We start from the raw sequence: 25,681 nt of genomic DNA on the forward strand, positions 1-25,681 counted from the left end.
AATCTTCTCAAGGGTGTTAGGGAAATCCTCCCCACCAGCATAATAGGAGCCATAAACTTCTAGAAAACAGCTCTGCCTAAATGATGTGGATTTCCCAGGGGGGATTGAAGATACCTCCTGGTTCAGGGGTAGGAGGATGCAGTCCTCTCTTCTTGGTGGCCAGCAGCCTGTTGTCTTTTGCCATTTTACATTAGTTTCCTGCTGGTCAGCATTACATCTAGCAGGCTGCATTAAAAGTTTCCGTATACAGCAGGCTCATGCCTCGTACACGACCGGTTTTCCTGTCAGGAAAAAAAAGTTTTTCCCAAAGTGATTCCTCACCAGCCTGCCTTGCATACAGACGTTCATGTCAAATCCCGTCCGACCAAAGCACGGTGACGTACAACAGGTACGATGGGACTATAAAGGGGAAGTTCCATTTAAATGGCGCCACCCTTTGGGCTGATTTTGTTGATCCTCGTGTTAGTAAAAGTTTGGTAAGAGACAATATGCGCTTTTCAGTCTTTGTGCTTTTCAGTCCGTTACAGCGTGACAAATGTGCTATCTCCATTCTGAACGTTCGTTTTACCAGAACAAGCGCTCTTGTCTCATACTTGATTCTGAGCATTCACGGTTTTTTTTTTCCCTTCGGAAAAGCATACACACGAGCAATTTTCACAACGGAAAAAAGACCGCTGGGAATCACGATGGGAAAAAAGAGAGCTGGTTCAAATTTTTTTGCGGGCAGTTTTCTCGTTGGGAAAACTGCTATGGAGCATACACAAGGCCAGTTTTTCCGATAAAAAGCAAACATGGCAGTTTTCCCGTTGGGAAAACCGTTCCTGTGTACGAGACATCAGACTTTCACAGACCACAGCAAATAGGGTACAATTTCTTTAATGGCATGGATCTTAGCATAATAGTACACACAGGTTGGGTTCTTACTTACATTTCATTCTTGAAAAAAAGGATATCATGAAATCTTTCCTTCCTACAGGACAAAGTTCTTGCCTCCTCACCACAACTAGAAAATATCCTGGAATCACCGATACAGCATTTGGCAGGGGCTCTTTCTCTTGCATTTTTCACGTCATGAAAACCAGTCGTGTGTACGCGGCATTACAGTCTTGGAGGTTTCCTCCTTCAGCCGTTAATGGTAAATATATTTATTAATATTATCACTATAATTATTGCATATGTACCACTGCTGAGAATGTTTTGGCTTCATGAGTCATTTCACTTGTACAATGTTTTCTAGAGTCTTTCCTCATTTTCCCCCAGAAGAAGACCTCTGCTGACAAGGTCGAAACGTGTCGGGGTCTCTAGTGTGATCAAAATATAGTTATATCATGCTATGCCATTTGTATATGTACTTATACGGCTGTGTCATGATGTATATGCTTTTAATTCAAATTCCAGAGCTTATGTTTTGATATAAACAGATGTTCTCTGTGTGGAACTTTTTTCAATAAAAACACTTTTTTTGATATAATATATAGGGTTGGGATGGCTCACTTAATGGTCGACCGGCCATCAGGTAAGCAATGTGGATCTGTCCATCGGCGGTCCGATGGCATAGCCGTGACCATCGCAGGATGTGTTTGGCAGTATATTGGGGTTCTTTCTCGGCGCAGTTCACTTTACCTCTCAGTCCATGCATTACCATGCAATTGTCATTCACATGGATACATTCCTCTCATGACACAATACTGGTTTTACCAGCAATTTTGGACCTTTTTTACCCATTGCGCCTTTAGTCTCCCCACCTTGCTGCCTTGCTCACACCCCTTGCCCGGCACATCTGGTAAATATCACCAGGCTCTTGTTTCCTTATGGTCTGGCTATATTCCTTAAGAGATTTTACTGCGGTAAGTTCTATTTATTTAACAAACCCCCCCCCCTTTCTATAAATTCGTGGACCCTTTTCTTTCCCCCTTCCCCTCCTCTCCTACCCTTCTTTTCCTCTTCCCGCGTTTTCCTGTCCCTCTCTTCCTCTTACTTATCCCACCCTTGTTCCCATGCCCTTTTTCCTCCCCCTTTTTCTTTCCCCCCCCTTTTTTTCCTCCATTTCATCCCCTTCTGCCTCCCCTCCTGTCTTTTTCTCCCTCCTTGTTTTTTTCCCCCTTGTCCTCCCCTTCCCCATTCCCTTTCTCCCTTCCCACTAAACCCCCCCCCCCCCCCACCCTTATCCCACCTAGTCCACTTAATTGAACAGGCCCAAAATATATATACATTTTTATCTACACCCAGATCTCCACAATCAACCATCCCCTTGTCCGCCGCGGGGGGAACCCCCTGGGCCGCCTGGTTTCCGCATATTATCAATTGACTCATTTGGTAAGCGATTATTAATGTTTTTATTATTTGTTTATTGTATAGCTCACACCATTACTAGCATTCTCCCTTGTGGGAATTATACCCCCACTTCTACTTTTCAGTACAATTCACCATACTATTATTATTTAATTTTATTTCCCTTGTATTCAATTGCCATCTGAGTCATATTGATGCGGTTCGGCTGCCTGCATCTCCCAATCGCGGCGGACTTGCGTCTCCCCTGGCGGGGATGACACTATGTCTCACCCCCTCTTGCTTCCTCTCGGCTCGGGGCCCCCCGCCCCTTGGCTCGAGTTGATCGCACACGCATAGTAGCACTAATCGCGCACTTGCGTTGTGTAGGGAGACTGACCCGGTGACGTCATGACGCGGCCGGCAGGCGGCGCCTACGGCGTCTCCGGGTTGGGATGGCTCACTTAATGGTCGACCGGCCATCAGGTAAGCAATGTGGATCTGTCAATCGGCGGTCCGATGGCATAGCCGTGACCATCGCAGGATGTGTTTGGCAGTATATTGGGGTTCTTCCTCGGCGCAGTTCACTTTACCTCTCAGTCCATGCATTACCATGCAATTGTCATTCACATGGATACATTCCTCTCATGACACAATACTGGTTTTACCAGCAATTTTGGACCTTTTTTACCCATTGCGCCTTTAGTCTCCCCACCTTGCTGCCTTGCTCACACCCCTTGCCCGGCACATCTGGTAAATATCACCAGGCTCTTGTTTCCTTATGGCCTGGCTATATTCCTTAAGAGATTTTACTGCGGTAAGTTCTATTTATTTAACAAACCCCCCCCCCCCTTTCTATAAATTCGTGGACCCTTTTCTTTCCCCCTTCCCCTCCTCTCCTACCCTTCTTTTCCTCTTCCCGCGTTTTCCTGTCCCTTTCTTCCTCTTACTTATCCCACCCTTGTTCCCATGCCCTTTTTCCTCCCCCTTTTTCTTTCCCCCCCTTTTTTTCCTCCCTTTCATCCCCTTCTGCCTCCCCTCCTGTCTTTTTCTCCCTCCTTGTTTTTTTCCCCCTTGTCCTCCCCTTCCCCATTCCCTTTCTCCCTTCCCACTAAAACCCCCCCCCCCCCCACCCTTATCCCACCTAGTCCACTTAATTGAACAGGCCCAAAATATATATACATTTTTATCTACACCCAGATCTCCACAATCAACCATCCCCTTGTCCGCCGCGGGGGGAACCCCCTGGGCCGCCTGGTTTCCGCATATTATCAATTGACTCATTTGGTAAGCGATTATTAATGTTTTTATTATTTGTTTATTGTATAGCTGATGTTTGTTACAAATTTTTATTGCATTACTATATAGATTGGCAGTCCTGACGAAGCGGCAACCCCGCGAAACTAGTCGACGTTTGACCAATCATTGAAGTGTTTTTATTTTGTTTTGCAATTTTTTTACATTAATAAACTTTTTTACATCATTATGTTTTATGTAATTTCATCAGTACCGAGATAGTCCCTCCCAAACCATTGAGTGGGTGGCGTGGGGTCCAACTTCAGCTACTGGTCCCTCGCCCCCCACTCGCCCCCTCTTTATTTTGATATAATATATAGTATTTATTTCTTGCTGCAAATAAAACCCCCATGGCAATCTTTTCCAATTTACAGCTCATATACCCTTTCCTACTCGAGACATACAAAGCAGCTGCGGTCTCTGAGGTAGTGGTCAGCAAGTACTCGTTATTATCAGGAAGGAGAAAGCTTATACATAGGGAGTGTTATGTGAGGTAGGTGGTGTGGTGCCCATGTGAACATCACTGTTATATTTAAAAGGTAATAATCTGGGGTTTCAAAAATGTTTTGTGCACAGAAAGTGGATTTATATCCTTTGTGGTTATTGATATTGAGATAGAGTGACATGGAAGTTTTTGTTCATGAAGTTCAGCTTTAAACTTTGAAGTATGAAGATATAAACTGAATTACTAGGTAGGGCCTAAATCTAATTTCATCATTTTCATCATGCTCCATTTAAGCTAATCTATTTGCTCAGTGGCTGTAAATTCAATAGTCTAACAATAGAGAAGTATACTTACCTTTACTCTTGCTCTTACCAGATATTATTATATCCCCAAGTGGGAATGATGCTCTATGGTCCAAGGTCTTGTTACCCTGGGTGACCCTACGCTCGCCCCATGATGACCTTTTTAGTGAGACTACAGATTGCACAGAATGTATGTAGTTTTGTATCAACATTGTTTGACATATATTGATCTTGTTATATATGTAGACTGATACAGCCATACCCCGCTTTAAGTGCACTAACTTTAAAGGGGTTGTAAAGGATTTTTTTTCTCCCTAAATAGCTTCCTTTACCTTAGTGCAGTCTTCCTTCACTTACCTCATCCTTCAACTTTGCTTTTAAATGTCCTTATTTCTTCTGAGAAATGCTCACTCCCTGTTCTTCTGTCTGTAACTCACCACAGTAATGCGAGGCTTTCTCCCTGGTGTGGAGAAAGCCTCTTGAGGGGGGAGGGGGCAAGCAGGCAAGTCAGGACACTCTCTACTTTGCAGATAGAGAAAGGAGCTGTGTGTTAGTGGGTGTTCTGACACTCCTGCTCGCGCCTTCCCCCTCAAGAGGCTTGCTCCGAGTGTGTAGCCTGCCCTGTTCCAGTGTGCTCTTCCTGTGTGCATCCTGGCCACCTCCCTGCCTCTGGTGACATCACACCCGGCTTCCCTGTCAGCAACAGAACGCCATCCAGCCTCTCCACAGCACTAGTTTCCTCTGTGTGCAGCACAATGTCCGGGGGATGGATTGGAGCGCAGGCTTTTACTCCTGTGATTAAACTGCTTTCTTTTAATACTACACTCCTGCGTTGTCTTTCCTGCCTGACACCTCCACTACAGCCCCTGACACCCCCACTACAGCTCCTGACACCCCCACTTCCGCCCCTGACACCCCCACTACAGCTCATGACCCCCCACTACAGCCCCTGACATCCCCACTACACCCTAAAAGTGAAAAAAGGTATTGCTTCACTTCAAGTACATTTTTGTTTTACATACATGCTGATCCCATTATGTACTTAAAAGTGCGGTATGCCTGTATGTATTTTATGTGCATTGTAGAAAATAGTTTCAATACTCCTGAAGAATCAGAATTCTGTTCTGAGAAATACGTTGAGAGGAGGCTCCGCCTCATCACCTGTCCACCAGATTAGGAAATCTACAGTGATGGCATTTTAAATCTCTTTTCATGACAAATATCTACAGTCATCTACAAATCCTTTATATGCTAATGGGTTCAGGTTTGAGGCAATAATACTAAAGTGTTAATAATCCCAAAAGCAAAAATGTATTGCATTTCAGCTTACCAATTCTTAGATGTAATGGCTGCACCTTTGTTTTTGGCTCTCTCTATTATTTTCACACTGAGGCGATGTGCTGACGGGACTGATCCAAAAGTCCTGCTAGCAGCATCTTAGGAGCGGCGAGAGGAGCGGTGTGTTTACCGCTCCTCCACTGCTCCTTCCCATTAAAAAAAAACAAAGAGGCGCATTGCCGGCGGTATTAACCCTTTTCCGCCCGCTAGCGGGGGTTAAAACCGCACCGCTAGCGGCCAAATACCGCCGCAATTCCGACGGTATAGCGCCGCAAAAAATATACCGCACCTCCCGCCCCAGTGTGAAAGGGGCCTTAGAGAAATGAGACAAACCATTTAAACACAGACAGTAGTGCTTACAATGACTGACTTTTTATTTTTATTTATGTAAAACCTTTATCCCAAAATGAACAAAACTGTTGCTGTAACTGCTTAAAGTATTTGTAAAGTCACTAAAGTGACTTTAAATGTATCCCATGCAGATATGCTGCCATTAATGAAAGTGTAAGTGTTTGTTAGATATAAACAGGGGAAATACCTTTTCTGATACTGCAGATGTGCAGTCACATGATCCCCCTGTGCAGTGGGAGGGACCGAGATTCCCCTCTGCTGGCTGGCTGATGTCATAAGGTAATTTCCACCCTCCTGCTTCTTTTCATAGAGTGATGCTAGCCAGCACAGGGGAATCATGTGATCGCACAGCTGCAATGTCAGAAAAGGTATTTCCCCTGTTCATTTCTAACAGACACTTACACTTTCATTAATGGCAGCATATCTGCATGGGATTCCTTTCCTATGTGCTCCCAGCCTGGGAGGGGCGGGGAGGAAAGCGATCTCATGATAACTGGGAGAGGGAAGAGACTGTCAGAGGAGAGAGCAGGGCTGCGGATGACGAAGCACGTAACCTGACCACAGTAGTCTGGACTCAGCAGCCATGATTATCGTAGTCAGAAGAGGCAGGGGGACTCAGGAACTAGCAGGGTCAACCAGGTTTATTACCAGTTAGGAAGAGATAAATTGCACAGCACCAGCACTGTGCTGTTATTCATGCCCTAAAGCGGTGGTCATCAACCCTGTCCTCAGGGCCCACTAACAGGCCAGGTTTGCAAGATAACTGAAATACATCACAGGTGATATCATTTGCTGCTCAGTGATTGCAGTCATCGGCACATGCACATTGAAGCAATGGCACGTTCGTTCGTTACCGGCAGCTCCCTGCGCATGCGCGGGAGTGACGGCACCGCGGCTAAGGCTTATCACATCGTCGGAGCCCGCGATACCCAGAAGCGATGACGCCGGCCGCACCAGTGTAGGAGGACCGCTGCGGGGGCTTTCAATCTAAGGTGAGTATTTCACATTTTGGGCTAGTATGCTATGCCTTTGTCTTGCAGGTTTTTTATTCTTTTGTTAGTGGGTTTACAACCACTTTAAAAATTGTTACGTATACATTTTTATATAACACATTGCTAATAGTATTAGCAAAATTTCCATGCGGTGCAGATATGATGCAGGAGATGGTCAGAGCCTGCCGACATAGTACAGGAGATGGTTAGAGACTGCAGACATGGTACAGAAGATGGTCAGAGACTGCAGACTTGGTAAAGGAGATGGTCAGAGACTGCAGACGTGGTACAGGAGATGGTCAGAGGCTGCAGACGTGGAACAGGAGATGGTCAGAGACTGCAGACGTGGTACAGGAGATCAATGCAGCCTCACCAGTGTCCATCAAATGCAGCCTCACCAGTGTCCATCAAATGCAGCCTCACCAGTGTCCATCAAATGCAGCTTCACCAGTGTTCATCAAATGCAGCTTCACCAGTGCCTGTCAGATGCAGCCTACCAGTCAGATGTAGCAGCCTGCCTGTGCCCTTCATGTAGCCTCACCAGTGTCTGTGCCCATTAGATGTAGCAGCCTGCCGGTGCCTGTCATGCAGCCTCACCAGTGCCTGTGCTCATATGTAGCAGCCCACCAGTGCCCATGCCATGCAGCCTCACCAGTGCCCATGCCCATCAGATGCAGCAGCCCGCCAGTGCCCATGACATGCAGCCCGCCAATGCCCATGACATGCAGCCCGCCAGTGCCCATCGTGTGCAGCCTGCCAGTGCCCATGACATTCAGCCTGCCAGTGCCCATCATGTGCAGCTTGCCAGGGCCCATGAGGTACAGCCTATCAGTGACCATGAGGTACAGCCTACCAGTGCCTGGTAATGCATGTCACTCTGTGTGTCAGAGCTGGATCTGAATCGCCGTGCAGTGGCTGTAACGATGTCCCGCCTCCTATGACACACGGCACAATGATTCATAGCATTGGATCAGAGTGCCGTCTATCACAAAAGGTGGTCTAGGAGGCGAGACATCGTTACAGCTGCTGCACAGCGATTCAGATCCAGCTTTGACACACAGCGTGACATGCATTACCAGGCACTAGGGAGGCTGTGTATGTACACAGGAGTGAGAAGGAGAAGGAGAGAGGGGAGACTCTGAGGGGCGTGCCGGAATAATACACGTGTGGCACCTGGCGGGATGGCCCTGCCCCTTTTTCGGCACCATTATCGGCAACATTTCTGTTTCGGCAAAGTGCCGAAAACACAATTTTCAACATATCAGCCGAAATTTTGGTGCATCCCTAATTGTTAGTATCTAATCTGCTAGTGCAGGGGTGCAGGGGTAGGCAACCTTTTAGGGGTTGAGCTCTACCTGACAACATAGGGGAAATCAAAGATCCAAGGGGGAAGAGGGAAAAAACGGCACGAAGACCACATAGCGTGCCACAATAGTTTAATTTGCCCCCTTCACATTAAACATCGCCCCCCCCCTTCACATCACCCCCCCCCCCGCAGTAATATATTCTGCCCCCCCACACAGTAGTGTCCTTTGCCCCCCTTTACATCACCCCTCCCACTGTAGTGTCCTCACTCCCCCTCCATAGCAGTGTCCTCTGCCTCCTTCACATGACCCCCCACTGTAGTGTCCTCTGCCTACATTTCAGTGTCTTTGGCCCCCCCTCCCTCCTATAATTTGTTTCCTGCCCCCCTTTACATCACCCCTCCCCCACAGTGGAGTCCTCTTTCCCCCTTGACATCACCCCCCCTACTTTACTGTCCTCTGCCCCCCTCCCACAGCTGTGTCCTTTAACCCTTCCATTGTAGTGTCCGCTGCCCCCTATAGCAGTGTCCTATGCCACCCCAAAGCAGTGTCCTGCCCCCCTTTACATCACCCCTTCCCCACAGTAGTGTCCTCTTACCCCCTTTACACCACCCCCCTACTTAATTATCCTCTGCCCTCCCATCCCCCCCACAGCTGTGTCCTTTGACCCCCCCCCAAGCAGTGTTCTCTGTCCCTCTTCACACCCCCCCACATTGTAGTGTCCTCTGCCCCACTCCATAGCAGTGTCCTGTGCTCCCCCCACCAAAACAGTGTTCTCTGTCCCTCTTAACCTCCCAAATCCCCCACACATCCCCACATTGTAGTGTCCTCTGCCCTCCCAAAGCACAATTCTCTGTCCCCTTCACATAACTCCTCCTTCCCCAATAGCTGTGTCCTTTGACCCCCCCTCCAAGGCAGTGATCTCTGTCCCCTTTCACATCCCCCCCCACATTGTAGTGTCCTTCGTCCTCTTAAACAGTCCACCCATGTTCAAGGATCTCTTTAGAGTTTCTCCAAAACAGATGTGGTACCCACCATATACTGTGTATATATACTCTGCCTCGTTGAAAATTTGTTGTACAATTCATCTTAACCAGTGTGGATTGTTCAATTAGATTTGAAAAATGTTTGGCACGCTTAATACATGTTGAAGTTTAAGCATATCAATAACCAGCATTTTTAGGCAAATATACTGTATGCATGATGTTTATGATAAACACAAGTTGCATCACTAGGCATAATATATCATTCTTAATGGTAAAACAGCAGGTTGTATTAATCTTAATATTAGGTAGTAGAAAAGAAAAGCTGTAAGGTCACCCATAAAGTAGCCCTCAGAACATTTGGTTCCATTGCTGGATCAAGCCGCAACAGACACATCAAAAGTTGTAGAGCAGATTTTTACACATCAAAGCACCCTGACCTCCAAGACAGATGAGGTTCAACTGGACTTTAATAACCTAATGCCTAGTCCACACAATAAGAAAAATATCTGAAGGAACAAGCACGAACATTTTTCTTATATGATAACAGAGCGATTTTTGTCGAATTAGTATAGTATTTGTACAAAAAGAAGACCAAGACCACGCATGCTCGGAAACAAAAGAATACATTACAATATAATAAAATACATTACATCACTTCTGAAGTTGTATTTTGTTTTCATAACTTTAGTAACCTATTTGTTTTCAATATGAGACTAGCATGTAAAAATAAATAAAAAAATAAAAAGAAATAAAGGACGATCATTCGTCCGTTATTCTTATTGTGTGTACTAGACTTAAAGCGGAGGTTCACCCTAAAAAACAACTTTGTACCATGCCATCCAGCAAACTAATGTCAGCTACAGTATGCCTTTAATTTTGCGCTGTACTTACAGTTTAATCCTTTAGTTTCGTTTTAGACTCCTGCGGGGAAAGGCGTTCCTATGAAGAGGGGAACATGATTGACGGCTGGCTATGGCGCGTCACTCGTTCCGAAAATAGCCGGAGTAGGACTCGGCTCTTCACTGCGCTATACGTCCTATTTCGGCTATTTTCGGAAACGCGTGGCGCGCCATAGCCGGCCGTCAATCATGTTCCCCTCTTCATAGGAACGCCTACTCCCCGCGGGATTCTGAAACTAAACTAAAGAATTAAAGCGGAGTTCCACCCAAAAATTGAACTTCCGCTTATCCCACTCCTCACCCCCTTACATGCCACATTTGGCATGTAAGTTTTTGGGGGGGGAGTGGGGGCTTCAGGAGAAGGGGACTTCCTGTCCCACTTCCTCCTTCCGCCGAGGGGCTGCAAAGGCGATTAAGCTTAATCGCCTTTTGGCAGCCCCTCTCTGTAGGCGATCGCGTGACAAGTGACAAGTCCTAGGCGATCGCCTGTCCAATCAAACAGTGCAGCGCCGGGCCACGCCGCGCGCGCATGCGCAGTGCCACGCGTGCATGCGCAGTGGGTGCCCGGCCGTGAAGCCGAAAGCTGTCCTGGCTGGGTGCCCACAGTGACAATGAAGACGCCAGCCGGGGAGAGGGGGAGAGGAGCGGAGACCCGGCCGGAGCGTCGCTGGAACGCTGGAGCATGTAAGTGTCTGTTTATTAAAAGCCAGCAGCTACACTTTTTGTAGCTGCTGACTTTTAATAAACATAAATATTGGCTGGAACTCCCCTTTAAACTGTAAGTACATGGCAAAAAAATAAATAAAGGCATACTGTAGCTGACGCTAGTATGCTGTATGGCATGGTAGACCAAGATTTTGTTTTTTTTAGGGTGAACCCCCGCTTTAAGAGAAAGATTTGCTGAAGCACAGGGAGGACCAAGTTCCATCAATGCAACACACCCATCACAGCAGCACAATTAACAGATCTACATTTTACTCCATTACTAAAAGGACTTTTAACCACTTAAGCCCCGGACCAATATGCAGCCTAAAGACCCAAGGTGTTTTTACAGTTCGGGACTGCGTCGCTTTAACAGACAATTGCGCGGTCGTGCGACGTGGCTCCCAAACAAAATTGGCGTCCTTTTTTCCCCACAAATAGAGCTTTCTTTTGGTGGTATTTGATCACATCTGCGGTTTTTAGTTTTTGCGCTATAAACAAAAATAGAGCGACAATTTTGAAAAAAAAGCAATATTTTTTACTTTTTGCTGTAATAAATATCCCCCAAAAACATATATAAAAACATTTTTTTTCCTCAGTTTAGGCCGATACGTATTCTTCTACCTATTTTTAGTAAAAAAAATCGCAATAAGCGTTTATCGATTGGTTTGCGCAAAATTTATAGTGTTTACAAAATAGGGGATAGTTTTATTGCATTTTTATTTTTTATTTTTTTTTTACTACTAATGGCGGCAATCAGCAATTTTTTTCGTGACTGCGACATTATGGCGGACACTTCGGACAATTTTGACACATTTTTGGGACCATTGTCATTTTCACAGCAAAAAATGCATTTAAATTGCATTCTTTATTGTGAAAATGACAGTTGCAGTTTGGGAGTTAACCACAGGTGGCGCTGTAGGAGTTAGGGTGCACCTAGTATGTGTTTACAACTGTTTGGGGGTGTGGCTGTAGGAATGACGTCATCGATCGTGTCTTCCCTATAAAGGGAATGACGCGATCGATGCGCCGCCATAGTGAAGGACGGGGAAGCCGTGTTTACACACGGCTCTCCTCGTTCTTCAGCTCCGGGGAGCGATCGCGACGGAGCGGCTATAAACAAATAGCCGCGCCGTGGTCCCGGATCGCTCCCCGAGCGGACCCGACCGCCGCATGTAGCGGGGGGGTCCCGATCGGACCCCCCACCCGCTAATAGGCGGGGACGTACCCATACGCCCATGTGCCTGTACGTGCCATATTGTGGACGTATATGTACATGGGCTGGTCCTTAAGTGGTTAAAAACAGAATGTGATGCAGCAACCTTCACTTTGTAGGATTCCCATAGAAGCTGCAAGCCATCTATGTTTCAGGAGAATCTCTTATTCCGCGTTCACGCGATCATTTTTTGGCATGTAAAAAACTACGTTTTTCAGCCTCTAGAACTTCATCATTAAAACGACGTTGCCCACACACGATCGTTAAAAAAAAATGCTCTAGCAAAGCGCGGTGGCGTACAACACGTACGACGGCACTATAAAGGGGAATTTCCCTTTCGGATGACTCCACCTTTTGGGCTGCTTTAGCTGATTTCGTGTTAGTAAAAGACGATTCGCGCTTTTCTGTCTGTTACAGCGTGATGAATGTGCTTACTCCATTACGAACGGTAGTTTTTACCAGAATGAGCGCTCCCGTCTCATAACTTGCTTCTGAGCATGCGTGGGTTTTTAATGTCATTTTAACCCACACACGATCATTTCTTACAACCCGAAAAACTACATAGTTTAAAACGTCGTTAAAAAATGCAGCATGTTCGAATTTTTTTTTTTACGTTTTTTAGAACCCGAAAAATGATGTGAAGCCCACACACGATCATTTTAAATGAAATTTTTTAAAAACTTATTTTTTTACATGCCGAAAAATTATCGTGTGTACGCGGTATCAGACACATTCCATGGAAGAGACAAATTCACCTCTACTCTCGTAGTGGAAAAAGCACTAGGGTCAACACCTCCAGGGGCCACATTAGGACAATTTATCACAAAGATGATACATTTCAAAGATAGAGACTATACCATTTACAGACTAATACACTTTAGCGCAAAAGCAGCGAACCAAGTTTACTGGGGCAAAGAAATGTGTTTGGTATCTACACGATAAATATGCCATATACAGTACGCAGCCAAGTTGCAGATGATGGTAACCATATCCTGTTTTTCTCCTAAACACTCCTATAACAAGTAAGCACAACTGATTACGATAGATTAACCCCAAGGTTTCTTTGAATGGACCTTAAATAAATTCAGTACCTTCTTGTATAATTTCTGGAAGTTACTTTTTCTTCTTCATCCAATTGGAGAGATTATATCTTGGCAGAGTACACAGTGATACAACACATATTTCTTTGAGGCATAAAACAGCTATTTTAATCACAGCAAACTTGAACTTTTCCTGCTTTCCTGCGCTATTTCACGTGCTACTTGATAGACATCTGAGTGGCTTTACAGATGTCTATTGAAGTCGCACCTGAAATCGGCAAAAGTAGTAGTGCAGGAACTACTTTTGCAAATCGTGCAGCTCTGCAAAATCAGTGTCGCACCGATTGGAACAGTGCCATTGCCTCCAATAGGCTGCGACTTGTCATGCGATTTGATCTCTCAAATCTCATGACAAATTGCTCCAATGTGAACCAAGGCTAAAACTGATTTCTAGGAATGCTAGAGCAGTATACATAAAAACCAAATGCTCAGCTATCTTGAATGGTTTAAAAAACATAAGGCAGTCATCATAGTATTACAGGAGACTTATATAGACGGGCATCAACAGATGACACTAAAGTGCCCATAGGGTATTCCTTTCCATTTACATTTGCCTCCTCTCCCAGAGGTGTTTCTGTTTTAATCCCAAAATCTGGAAGATACATCTTTCTTTTTAGTACTACAGTTAGGATTCTAAAAATAAATTCTCCTATTCTCTGCTACTGTAATAATAGGGGTTTTCCTTTATGGCCCAGTAACCCTTCGAGGAGGCAATTTGGATGGGGTATTTAAACACTACCTAAACCCAACATATTGATAAACTCAATTTTGTTGGCTGGTAATTTTTCTCATCAGATTTGTCAGACCACTGCTTTCTAGAATCAAAGATGGTTGCCATTATGTTAGCACATTCAGACCATTCCCTAGCTTACTTACTTTTGATTGGTCCGCAAGATATGCCACTTTTCCCATGACAATTATTTTAAATGATCTATGTTGATTGGTTTGCGCAAAAGTTATAGCATCTACAAAATAGGGGATAGATATATGCCATTTTATTATAATTTTTTACTAGTAATGGCGGTGATCAGCGTTTTTTATTGGGAATGTGACAATGCAGCGGACAGATCGGACACTTTTTTGGGACCATTGACACTTATACAGCAATCAGAGCTAAAAATAGCCACTGATTACTGTATATATGTCAATGGCAGGGAAGGTTAACACTAGGGGCTGATAAATGTGTTCCAACTGTGGGGGGGGGGGGGGATTGACTTGTGGAGGAGACCGATTGTTGTTCCTAAGCATAGGAACAACAATCTGTCTCCTCACCCCTGACAGAAGGGGGATTTGTGTGTTAACCCACACAAATTCCCATTCTGGCTTCGTCAGGAGTGATTGCGGGTACCCGACGGATATCGCAGCCACCGGGCACGTGCATCGGCTCCTACGTGATGGGCCACATGCGTGCACACCTCCCATACTCCTTAAAGCACCAGCTATACAGCTACGGCCATTCGTGCAGGGGAGCCATTCTGCCACCGTCAAACAATGTTGCGCGGTCAGCAAGCAGTTAATAGAACACACATAAAATGCCCCTTTGTTGGGTAATCCAATGTTCCCTCCACTTTTGAGTGGTGGACGAACAAAGGCTTCCTTCATCTCACAGATTTCTGTGACCATAGAGGATTACTGTCCAGAAGCACTTTACAGGAAAATTACCTCCTCCCCATAGGGGAGCAATTTCGATATTCCAAAATTACACACTTCCTGAACTCCCTGAAATGTACTAGTGACTTAACCTCCTTAACTCCCATGGAATATTTGTATAGCACAGTGGATAAACACACTAGCCACATAACTATGATATATGCTATTCTATATGAAGGGTCCAGCAAATTACCTTACATGGTACGTTGGGAACAGGATCTGAGGGAAGAGTTAGAAGCAGCGGAATAGTGTAAACTGGCCCAATTCAATTCTAAATCTTACATTAATACCTCCCTGATTGAGGCGAACTACAAATTTTTCTTGTGATGGTATCTAGTTCCTGTCAGATTGGCGTCTCCCAGTCCAGGGGACCTCTTCCAGGTGTTTTCGCAGTTGTGGCCAGAAGGGTACTGTCCTCCATACCTGGTGGACGTTTAGCAAAGTAAGGAGGTTCTGGATCCGGACATACAATTTGATCTATTCCCTCACCCAAGTGAACCTAACAAAGTCTACACAGCAGGCTCTTCTGGGGAAGTCGTGGAGGGGATCCCGGGACATGTGAGACGCCTAATCGCATTAATTTTCAGGACAGCTAGGATATCCATAGCGAGATTCTGGAGGTTGCCTATAATCCCCTTTGATCTTCTGAAGGCAAAATGTACATGGATCATGATCAATGAACATATGGTGGCTATCCATGGGGACAAGCTAGAACACTTTGAGAAAACACAGAATTCATGGTTAAAATATCAGAATCCACCTGATCTGGAGGGAGAGACAATAGCACCCTACATAGCAGGGCCATAGCCTGGAACCTAGACACTACCACTTTCTTCTTTTCACATCTCTTTCTCTGTGGGTTTTCTCTTATCTTACCCAATCCTTCTCGCCTCCCCCTCAGTTTTTTTCTCCCACTCATCTTTCATTCTCCATTCTTCCTACAAGATGGATTAACCTTTAACCCATCGTTGGTCTGGAGAGGCCTAGTCACTAAATATAAAGCGGAAGGGCTTGCAAGAGTCCAAGTAAGTAAACAGGCAGCAGTTAATAATACAATCGAAGTTAGGCATAGACTGCCCTGTGCATATTATTTCTTTACATTTATTTATTTTATATTACTCAATAGTTCCCCCTATCTACTGTTCGGATTTTACATCTTCAGTATCCTGACTACCCGATCAATGAGTGGGAAGCCACCCATGAGTTATTGGACTGTTTGACTTTGCCTTTCTTTTTCTTGTACGCACCCAGTTCCTTAAAGCGGAGTTGCACCCAAAAGTAGAACTTCCGCTTTAAGCACTCCTCGCCCCATTACATGCCACATTTGGCATGTAATTTTTTTTGTGGGGGGGGGGGGTGGGTGCCTACTTTAGAGAGAGACGTCCTTGTTCTGCTTTTCGGCCATCTAGGGGACTCCTCCTCTCCCCCTAGGCGGCCTCTTCCTCTAGGTAATCTGGGACACGTCACAGGTCCCAGAAGATTGCCTGTCCACTCGGAAAGCGCAGCACGACTCGCACATGCGCAGTGCGTGCCCACAGTTCCAATGACGGCGCCGCTGAGAATAAAGGGGAGAGGAGTGGGGCTTCAGGCGCCCTCATCGCTGGACCTCGGGAACTCTGCTTTAATTTGTTCGGCCAAAGTGGGCTTTCCATAATGTATTAAACTTTTGTGTTAATGTTGAAAAATCTATATATATAAAACTCAACGTGTGTGTGTGTGTGTATGTATGTATGTTCCAGCATCACGTCCAAACGGCTAAAGATATTAACATGAAACTTGGCACACATGTTACTTATATGTCAGCAACAAACATAGGATAGGTGGTTTAACCCTTACCCACCCCCATTTGCCATGGTCGGGGTTTTTCTTTAAAGTCCCATTCAACTCTATGGGAAATACATGTTACTTTATAACTTCCAAACGGCTGTACATATTTCGATAACACTTGGTCACATGTTACTTATATGTCCACTTAAACTATAGGATAGTTAATTTATCCCTTAACTACCCCCATTTGTGAGGGTCGGGGTTTTTGTTTAAAGTCACATGCAAATCAATGGGAAATGTATGTTCCCACATAACTTCTGTACGCCTGGAGATATTTCAATAATACCTGGTACACATATTACTTATATGCCAAATAAAAATATATGACAGTTAAATTAACCCTTACCTACACCCTTATATAAAAGATGGGTATATTTATATTACTATGATTTTCCTCCCCAAAAGGTTAAGATAGGAAGACCGGGCAACGCCGGGTATTCAGCTAGTTACCAATAAAAACGATTGAAACGAAAAAGACAGGCAATTTTATATGACAGTGTGTCTGAGTAGGCAAGAAAGCAGAGGAAAATGACTAGCCTATCTATATATGCCACAAAAACCTTTACAGTGCTTTAACCTCTGTTCCCTAATAACCAGCTAATCAGAGTTCCCAAATGGTACAATGAAATTTCTGAAATTTCAAACCAAACATAGCGAACCTTACATACATCCAAATATGCCTGTAACGATAATGAAATTGTACAGTGTTGGATTATAGTGCCTCTTCTCAATCTAAACCCAGCTCAAATTTAAGTACTTATAGGTTTCCCTGATTATTGAGAAGGTCAAAGTAGCAATGCCACATTTTACAAGAACCAAGACGTCGGGACGAATGGCTTACCAATGAATTTTATGAGTTTTAAAGACTGCAAAACTACCTACTATATCAAATGTTGCCCCTGAATTCTTTTAATCGCCGCGGTGAATGAGAGAAGCACTAAGTTCATACCTATAGTAGGTAAACACCCCCCAACTACTCCAATCCTATTAGCTTATATCGCTCGTCCAAGTTGGCATGAAAATTTTAGCACCATCTGAACCAAGCTGAGTTTATACCTGGCAAAATACACTGTGGCTGCTGTCAGTGCTGTATAAACTATATATGTAGCATCAGCTACATACAGCACATAGTGATGTGTTCTGGCAGCTTTTCATCCCATTCCCAGAGCAAAATTGAGTCAGGCTGAGCACTGCTCAGCCATTTACGTAAAACATTTTATTTGTTGAATGGCTTCCTCTGCTTGGCTGAGGTAGAAAGGCGGGCATATGTCAACATCTCCACATCAGCCAACAAGAGAAAGCTTTGGGCCCATTCATAAAATACAAAAGCCCAAACTAACTATTTAAAGAGTGACTCCACGTTTGTTGGGAAAACAACATTCCCCTCTGGTTGCTCAATGTACATTCCAAAGATTTTAACAAACTTTGTTGCAGATTCCTACCTTTTGCTATTTTGAAGAAATAGCTGTGTCTATGTGAATCTGTTTGGGAGTAATTTTATATTGATCAATCAGCTGCTGTACATGCAGGGCTCTAATAAAGTGGCAACGTCTGCTTGTCTTCAGACGTAATTTCCCTTTGGGAGTGTCTCATCAAAAATGTATTGTTGCAAGGGAATCCTCAAATCTGACTTAAATTTTAGTGCAGACTTTTGGGAAAATCAGTAAGCCAATCACACAAGCCTCCAGGTTGCCATATTGCATTGCATTTTACAGAAAACTACAGCGCTGACATTTGAAAAGAAAAGGAATTTTTTTCATAACATTCAATTACAATATGATTTGTGTCTCAACCGTATACTATATTACTTAATTTTTTTTAATTTCCTTTTTTCCCCCAAAAAAATTACTTTTAAACATGCATAGAATATATGTGAACATTGAAGCTTTGCAAAGTCATGTGGGCATTAGTGTTATGGTCTCATCTGAGGAAGCCAAAGCTTTTGCCTCCGTAGAATAGAACTACCTATGAAGGGTAATCCAAGGATGTTGCTTTGACCCTTGTAATATCAAGTGTTTCAACCTCAGCATTAAGATACTGTATGGGGTCTACTTATAAATGTATTTGCAGATGATTCACACACCTTTTGCCCAGTATTCACACCTTTTAACAATTTACCATATATGCTCGAGTTTAAGCCGAGTTTTTCAGCCCTTTTTTTAGGGCTGAAAATACTCCCCTCAGCTTATACTCAAGTCAGTACCTGAATTCTTGACAGGCATCCATTTTTTTAAAGTCGCAGCTTCCTCCTGGCGTTCCGTTCTGTGATAGGCATTTGACACTGTTCCGCCTATCACGGAGGTCCTCTCATCCTCGGACAGTTTCCCAGCAGACACTGTGTTCAGTGTTCCGCCAATCGTGGATGTCCTCTTGTTCGAGGGTGAAAGAGTGTCCGTGATTGGCGGAACACTGAACACAGTGTCTGCTGGGAAACTGAGTCTGAGGATGAGCGGACCTCCGTGATAGGTGGAACACAGTGGAACACAGTGTCAAATGCCTGTCACAGAATGGAACGCAGGAGGAAGACACGACTTTTAAAAAATGAATGCCTGTCAAGAATGCAGGTACTCAGGCATAGTAAGACTGTAATGGGCACAGTGAGGTATGGCACAGTGAGACTGCAATGGGCACAGTGAGGTATGGCACAGTGAGGTTGCAATGGGCACAGTGAGGTATGGCACTGTGAGGTATGGCACAGTGAGGTTGCAATGGGCACAGTGAGGCGTGCAAATGGGCATTGTTGACCCTCTTTTCCGCTTACAATGGCTGCTGCATTCTCACCCTCGGCTTATACTCGAGTCAATACGTTTTCCCAGTTTTTTGTGGTAAAATTAGGTTCTCGGCTTTTACTCGGATCGGCTTATACTCAAGTATATACGGTAATCCAATTATAAAAATGTGTGAATTCTGGGTATAAACTGTGTGAATCTTGAGTGCAAACATTATACTGTAAAATAAACCCTTATGAGTGAATGGATTGATTTCATTTAAATTATTGCTATCTTTCCCCTCCCCCCCCCCCAAAAAAAACTACTGGCACAGTCCACGCCTAATCAGTGCCCATCAGTGCCATCTAGTAGTGCTGCATATTAGTGCCACTGTCACATGACATTTAAAAAAAGTATCGGTAATATGTATTGGCGAGTACTTGAAAAAAGTATTGATACTTGTACTCTGTCTTAAAAAAGTGTTATCGGTGCAACCCTGATTTTGACCAAAGATACTCTAAGCATTATATAAATGTGAATAGTTTGGGTTAATAAAAATAAGTCTCAGACCATGCCTATAGTTCTCTAATACTTATAAGTAAAGCTCCCTACCATTAATCTGCACTAGTTCAATTACCTATCCAGAAACAGTGATATCTAGAACACTGTTGGACAACTTTCTTGATATGGGGGGCTTCAATTGTCACCAAAGGGCCACAACATCACCAAAGGACCACACATAAAATTAAGTGAATATTCAATCTCAGAGACAGCAGACACAAAATTATATATTCAAAGGCCTTGTGTATGATACAAAGAACAGTTAGTCTGCAGGCATGATACACGAGATATAGACTGTGGATCTGATACATAAAATAGTGAAGACTGTAGACATGATACAAGAGATAGTCAGAGACTGCAGACACCATACAAGAGATAGCTAGAGTATAGACATGATACAAGAGATGGTCAGAGACTATAGGCATGATAAAGAAGATATTCAGAGACTGCGGACATGCTGCTGGAGACTGTCAGAGACCGTAAACCATATATAAGAGCTGTTTGAAGATGGGGACATGCTTCAAGACCAGTAAAAAACTATAAAAGATGTATGAGCACAACACACAGCACCACCTCTCCACACTCTGTATTCCATATAACCAGTCAAATGAATGCAACACTAAGGCCCCGTACACACGAGAGGATCCATCCGCTGAAAAATCTCAGCGGATCGGTTTCAGAGGATAGATCCCCTAGTGTGTACGTTCCAGCGGATATTTATCCGCGGATATTTCCGATTTCCAGCAGATAAAAATTTGTAGACATGCTTACAAATCTATCCGCTGGAATCGGCTCCAACGGATCGATCCGGTGGTCTGTACAGACTCACCGGATCGATCCGTCCGAACCCATCCCTCGCATGCGTCGTAATGATTCGACGCATGCGTGGATATCCTAATATGACAGCGTCGCGCATGTCGCCGCGTCATCATCGCGGCGACGGCGCGACACGTCACCGCGATGGGAATTCGGCGCGGATTTCGATCCGATGGTGTGTACACTCCATCGGATTAAAATCCGCAGAGGATTTATCCGCGGATACGGTCCGGCGGACCGTATCCGCGGATCAATCCTATCGTGTGTACCAGGCCTAAGGTTCATTAATATGAATACACAAGTAATATACAGGGAGTGCAATAAAAAGAGTCCCAAACAACAGCAAACAACAGGACTTCAAACACTGGGTGACGTCACAACCTTCTCTCTGATTCCATTGGATCTTCAAGTGGATTGGAGCCGCATCCCAGCGGTGAGAATTGCTGGTTACACCCCAACTCAGCCTTGGACTCATGGAAGAGCAGAGCGGTGCTGCTGTGATGGATGTTTTTCAATTTTGCTCATTACACTTTCTAATCATGTGAGTGGCCAATTTTTCATCTTCTTTACTTTCAATAAAAGCACCCAATTACTGCACTAGGTTGCTTCCTCTGTGTTCCTTTATGTATTTAGAGCTGCTTCAACTGACATTCATAGACTGAAGACACATCACACGAGACTGCTTGACATCAGTGCTATAACAGGGCAATAGGGAAACACTGACTTAACATCTGTAGGGTCCCCGAGGGCTGTTAGCAGCCCTGGGCAACAGGTTGTGCATCGGGGATCTAGATGCTTGCTAGAACATATGTTGTATAATAGATACTGAATTTCTTCCAAATCAAACATAACAAAAAAAACCCAGATCATGCTCCATATAAAAATAAGGAAAATGATTCTCCTTTTTTAAATTCTTAAAATTATTTGGCACTTCCCTGCAACTCAAAACGTTATTATCCATTGATGCAGTTCTTAGACCTCATTCTCATTGCCATTCAATTATGTGAAATTATAGGGCATTTCTAAACCCATAAATGTATGTAATGATTATAATTAGGGTTGTCCCGATACCACTTTTTTAGGACCGAGTACAAGTACCGATACTTTTTTTCATGTAGTCGCCGATACCGAATACCGATACTTTTTTTAAATGTCATGTGACAGTTTTCAAACCACAATACAGACTAAGGATATTTTCTTTAGAATTATGAAGAACTCTAACTCAAGACATTATAAAAGAATAAAAATGAGTAAAAATGAATAAAAATGTTTTATTTGCTTGTCACGCAGTAGTAAAAAACTCAAAGAATTTTCATAGAACATGTTGATAAATACAAAAAAAGTATTCTATTTAGGTATCGGGAGCATTTGCGCGAGTACGAGTACTCCCGCAAATACTCGGTATCGGTCCCGATACCGATACTAGTATCGGTATCTGGACAACCCTAATTATAATGCACAAGGTTAAATTTCGGGTGCATTCAGTTTAGCTGCATTTATTAAAAATGTGCATCCAAAAGCAGATTAGTTATTCTAAACATGTATAAACCGATGTAAAAGCATACATATTTAAAAGCATATTTAAATTTAGGGGAATTTGATCTGAGATGCTTGTATATATAGGGGTTTCAAAATCAGCAAAAATGTAAATGGGCAATCCTAAATAACATAATTGATCCAGGTGAATCTCAATTATAATGCAGCACAAGCCTTACATTAGTATTACTGGACAGTAAAAGAACCTTTGCAACCTCCTTAGTAAACTTGCTAGATGTAAATTTCCTGACCCAATTTTCAACGCATTCAAGGGCATTACTAAGATGGGTCCATTCATTGTGCGGACTCCTAAAATCTTGGACACTGTCTTATCTATGGTAAACACTGGCATCTAAACCAAAAATACACAATAGCTGATCACATGTGCAGCACCATGGCAACTACAGTAAGATGGCAGCTTCCATGGCTGTGAAGGATTGGAGGGTTTAGTTCGACTTCGAAGAATAATTTAATTTACTAAGCATCATGTTATTTTGCTACTTTTAAATAAAACATAGGCCCAGGATTCACGTAGAATGGCGTATCTTTGTGCCGGCGTAACGTATTCTATTTACGTTACGCCTCCGCAACTTTGACAGGCAAGTGCCGTATTCTCAAACCAAAGTTGCGGCGGCGTAGCGTAAATAGGCCGGCGTAAGCCCGCCTAATTCAAATGTGGTAGATGTGGGCGTGTGTTATGTAAATTTACTGTGACCCCACGTAAATGACGCTTTTTACGAACGGCGCATGCGCCGTCCGTGAAAGTATCCCAGTGTGCATTCTCCAAATTAACATGCAAGAAGCCAATGCTTTCGACGTGAACGTAAATGACGCCCAGCCCTATTCGCAAACAACGTAAAATTTTCAAAATTCGAGGCTGGGGAAGAACGTCCATCCTTAATATTGGTATGCCGCATCTACTGCTCATATAGCAGGGGTAACTTTAAGCCGGGAATAGCCTAGGGTAAACTGCGTATCGGTACTGCGTTCGTGAATTCGCGTATCTAGCTGATTTACATATTTCTAGGCGTAAATCAGCGTACACGCCCCTAGCGGCCAGCGTAAATATGCAGTTAAGATACAACGGCGTAAGAGACTTACGCCGGTCGGATCTAATACAAATCTATGCGTAACTGATTCTAAGAATCGGATAGATAGATAGATACGACGGCTCAGACTCAGAGTTACGACGGCGTATCTGGAGATACGCCGGCGTAACTCGTTTGAGAATCCGGGCCATACTGCCTAAAGACAACTGTCAAACAAATACAGCTGCATTTAGTAAAACAAGTGGCTGAAAAAGAGCAGGAGATTGGGGAAAATAGGGTGTGCCTAGATCCACCCTAGTAAATGCCCAAGCAAAAAAGTAGTTTCTAAAGAGAACTTAACAGAATGATTACCTTACTTCCCTCAGATGGAAGACCGCCTTTATCCCAGAGAGGAATTTAAACAGATTGCAGCATTGCATATGAATACCATAAAATATGGTTAAACCAAAAAGGTAACACAGATTTGCAAGTGCGTAGGCATTCATTTTTTTAACTCACAATTTGGAAAGCAGGTCCCTGATGTCTAAACTCATCCTACTGCACCAGGCAAAATTGTGTCTAATGCCGCATACACACAAGAAAACCGTGAATTTTTTCTGTCGGAATGTTGGCTTAAACTTGTGTTGCATACACACGGTCACACAAATCTTGTCGGAAATTCCGACCGTCAACAATGCGGTGACATACAAAGCGTACGATGAACTTAGATTAATGAAGCTCAATAGGCAGTTCGGCTCTTCTGCTTGATTCTGAGCATGCGTGTTTTTTTGCGTGTCGGAATTGCATACAGACGAGCGGATTTTCCGATAGGAACTTTTTCCGTCGGAAAAATAGAGAACCTGCTCTCAATCATTTGTTGGTGGAAATTCCGACAGCAAAAATCCGAAGAAGCATACACACGGTCAGAATTTTCGTCCAAAAGCTCACATCAGACTTTTCTTGGCAGAATTTCAGATCGTGTGTACGCAGCATTAGTTTTCTCTCTGACAGGTTGGAATATAGTGAGCCAGTGAACGGGTGGCACTGTGGAACAGTATCGCATCTGCCTGCATAATGTATGAAGAGGTCTTAAGCCCTGTACACACGATCGGTTTGTCTGATGAAAACAGACCGATGGACCGTTTTCATCGGACAAACCGATCGTGTGTGGGCCCCATCGGTTTTTTATCCATCGGTGAAAAAAAATAGAACCTGTTTTAAATTGTTCTTATGGTTAAAAAAACGATAGAAAAAAAAACGATCGTCGGTGGGGAAATCCATCGGTCAAAAATACACGCATGCTCAGAATAAAGTCGGCGCATGCTTGGAAGCATTGAACTTAATTTTTCTCAGCACGTTGTAGTGTTTTACGTCACCGGGTTGGATTTTTAACCGATGGTGTGTAGGCAAGACTGATGAAAGTCAGCTTCATCGGATATCCGATGAAAAAATCCATCGGATTAGATTCCATCAGATATCCGATCGTGTGTACAGGGCTTTAGAGTAGAAGAGAAGCAGTGGGCTGCACTCAGTAAATGGTAGGTAAAGTCTGTGCTTTTCATGTCCTGTCAGTGTACTAGGAAAAGACACAGATCCAAAATCAGAGCTAATGAGGCTCCTGTTAGGCTGATGATCAAAAAGGCTTTAAATTGAGTCTTGCTAAACAGACAAAATACAATGAAGCTTCATTCTAGCCTTGTCTATAACATATCACACGAGCTATTTGTTTTCACGCCTGACACTTTCACTTGAAGGGTTCATTCACAAGTGCACATAGACACGTACATCCGTGCAGAGGTCTGTGTTTATGCACCTGGGGAGTGGCAGGTTTTTCATGCAGCCACATGCATCCAATCAGAATAAAAGACAGGCCTAGTGATGGGTTCAGTGCTGTGCGGCTGTCCCTGTACTGGGATATGTAGTCCTTAGAAGTCAAAAGTGGACAGCAGTAGAGAAGCTGCAAAGCATGTAGGGAATCCAGAAAGTTGTGGATAGAGATAATCAGCAGACAGCCCGCATTTTTACAACCGATTTTTCCAAGTAAGATTATATTGGATTGTCAAAAATAACTACTGTTTGTATTGTTATTACAATGCTGATGTTATAAAATGAAAGTGTATGATGTGACCATATAACTCTTTTAAGTGTATTATATATTGTTTAAAATTAAAAGAACTGTGGGGCTTACAATTTGTAACGATATTTAAAATATGAGTTGTTTTTTTTTTATAAAGCCTTTATGCATATTTTTATCAACATTTACATGTAGACCCAGTGTCTTGTAAAAAACAACAAGGGTTGGATATAACATTACCAGGGATACCCAAAACAGTTACATACAGTAGTAAAACCATGT

General features: G+C 43.7%; 1 protein-coding gene across 4 annotated transcripts in view; it reads right to left on the reverse strand.

The window, feature by feature from the left end:
* NFIC (nuclear factor I C) overlaps positions 1 to 25,681 on the reverse strand; it is a 193,478-nt gene that overhangs the window by 98,564 nt on the left and 69,233 nt on the right. The gene's annotated exons all lie outside the window — the stretch shown is intronic.

Source organism: Rana temporaria, chromosome 1, assembly GCF_905171775.1.
Source record: "Rana temporaria chromosome 1, aRanTem1.1, whole genome shotgun sequence".
Taxonomy (NCBI): domain Eukaryota; kingdom Metazoa; phylum Chordata; class Amphibia; order Anura; family Ranidae; genus Rana; species Rana temporaria.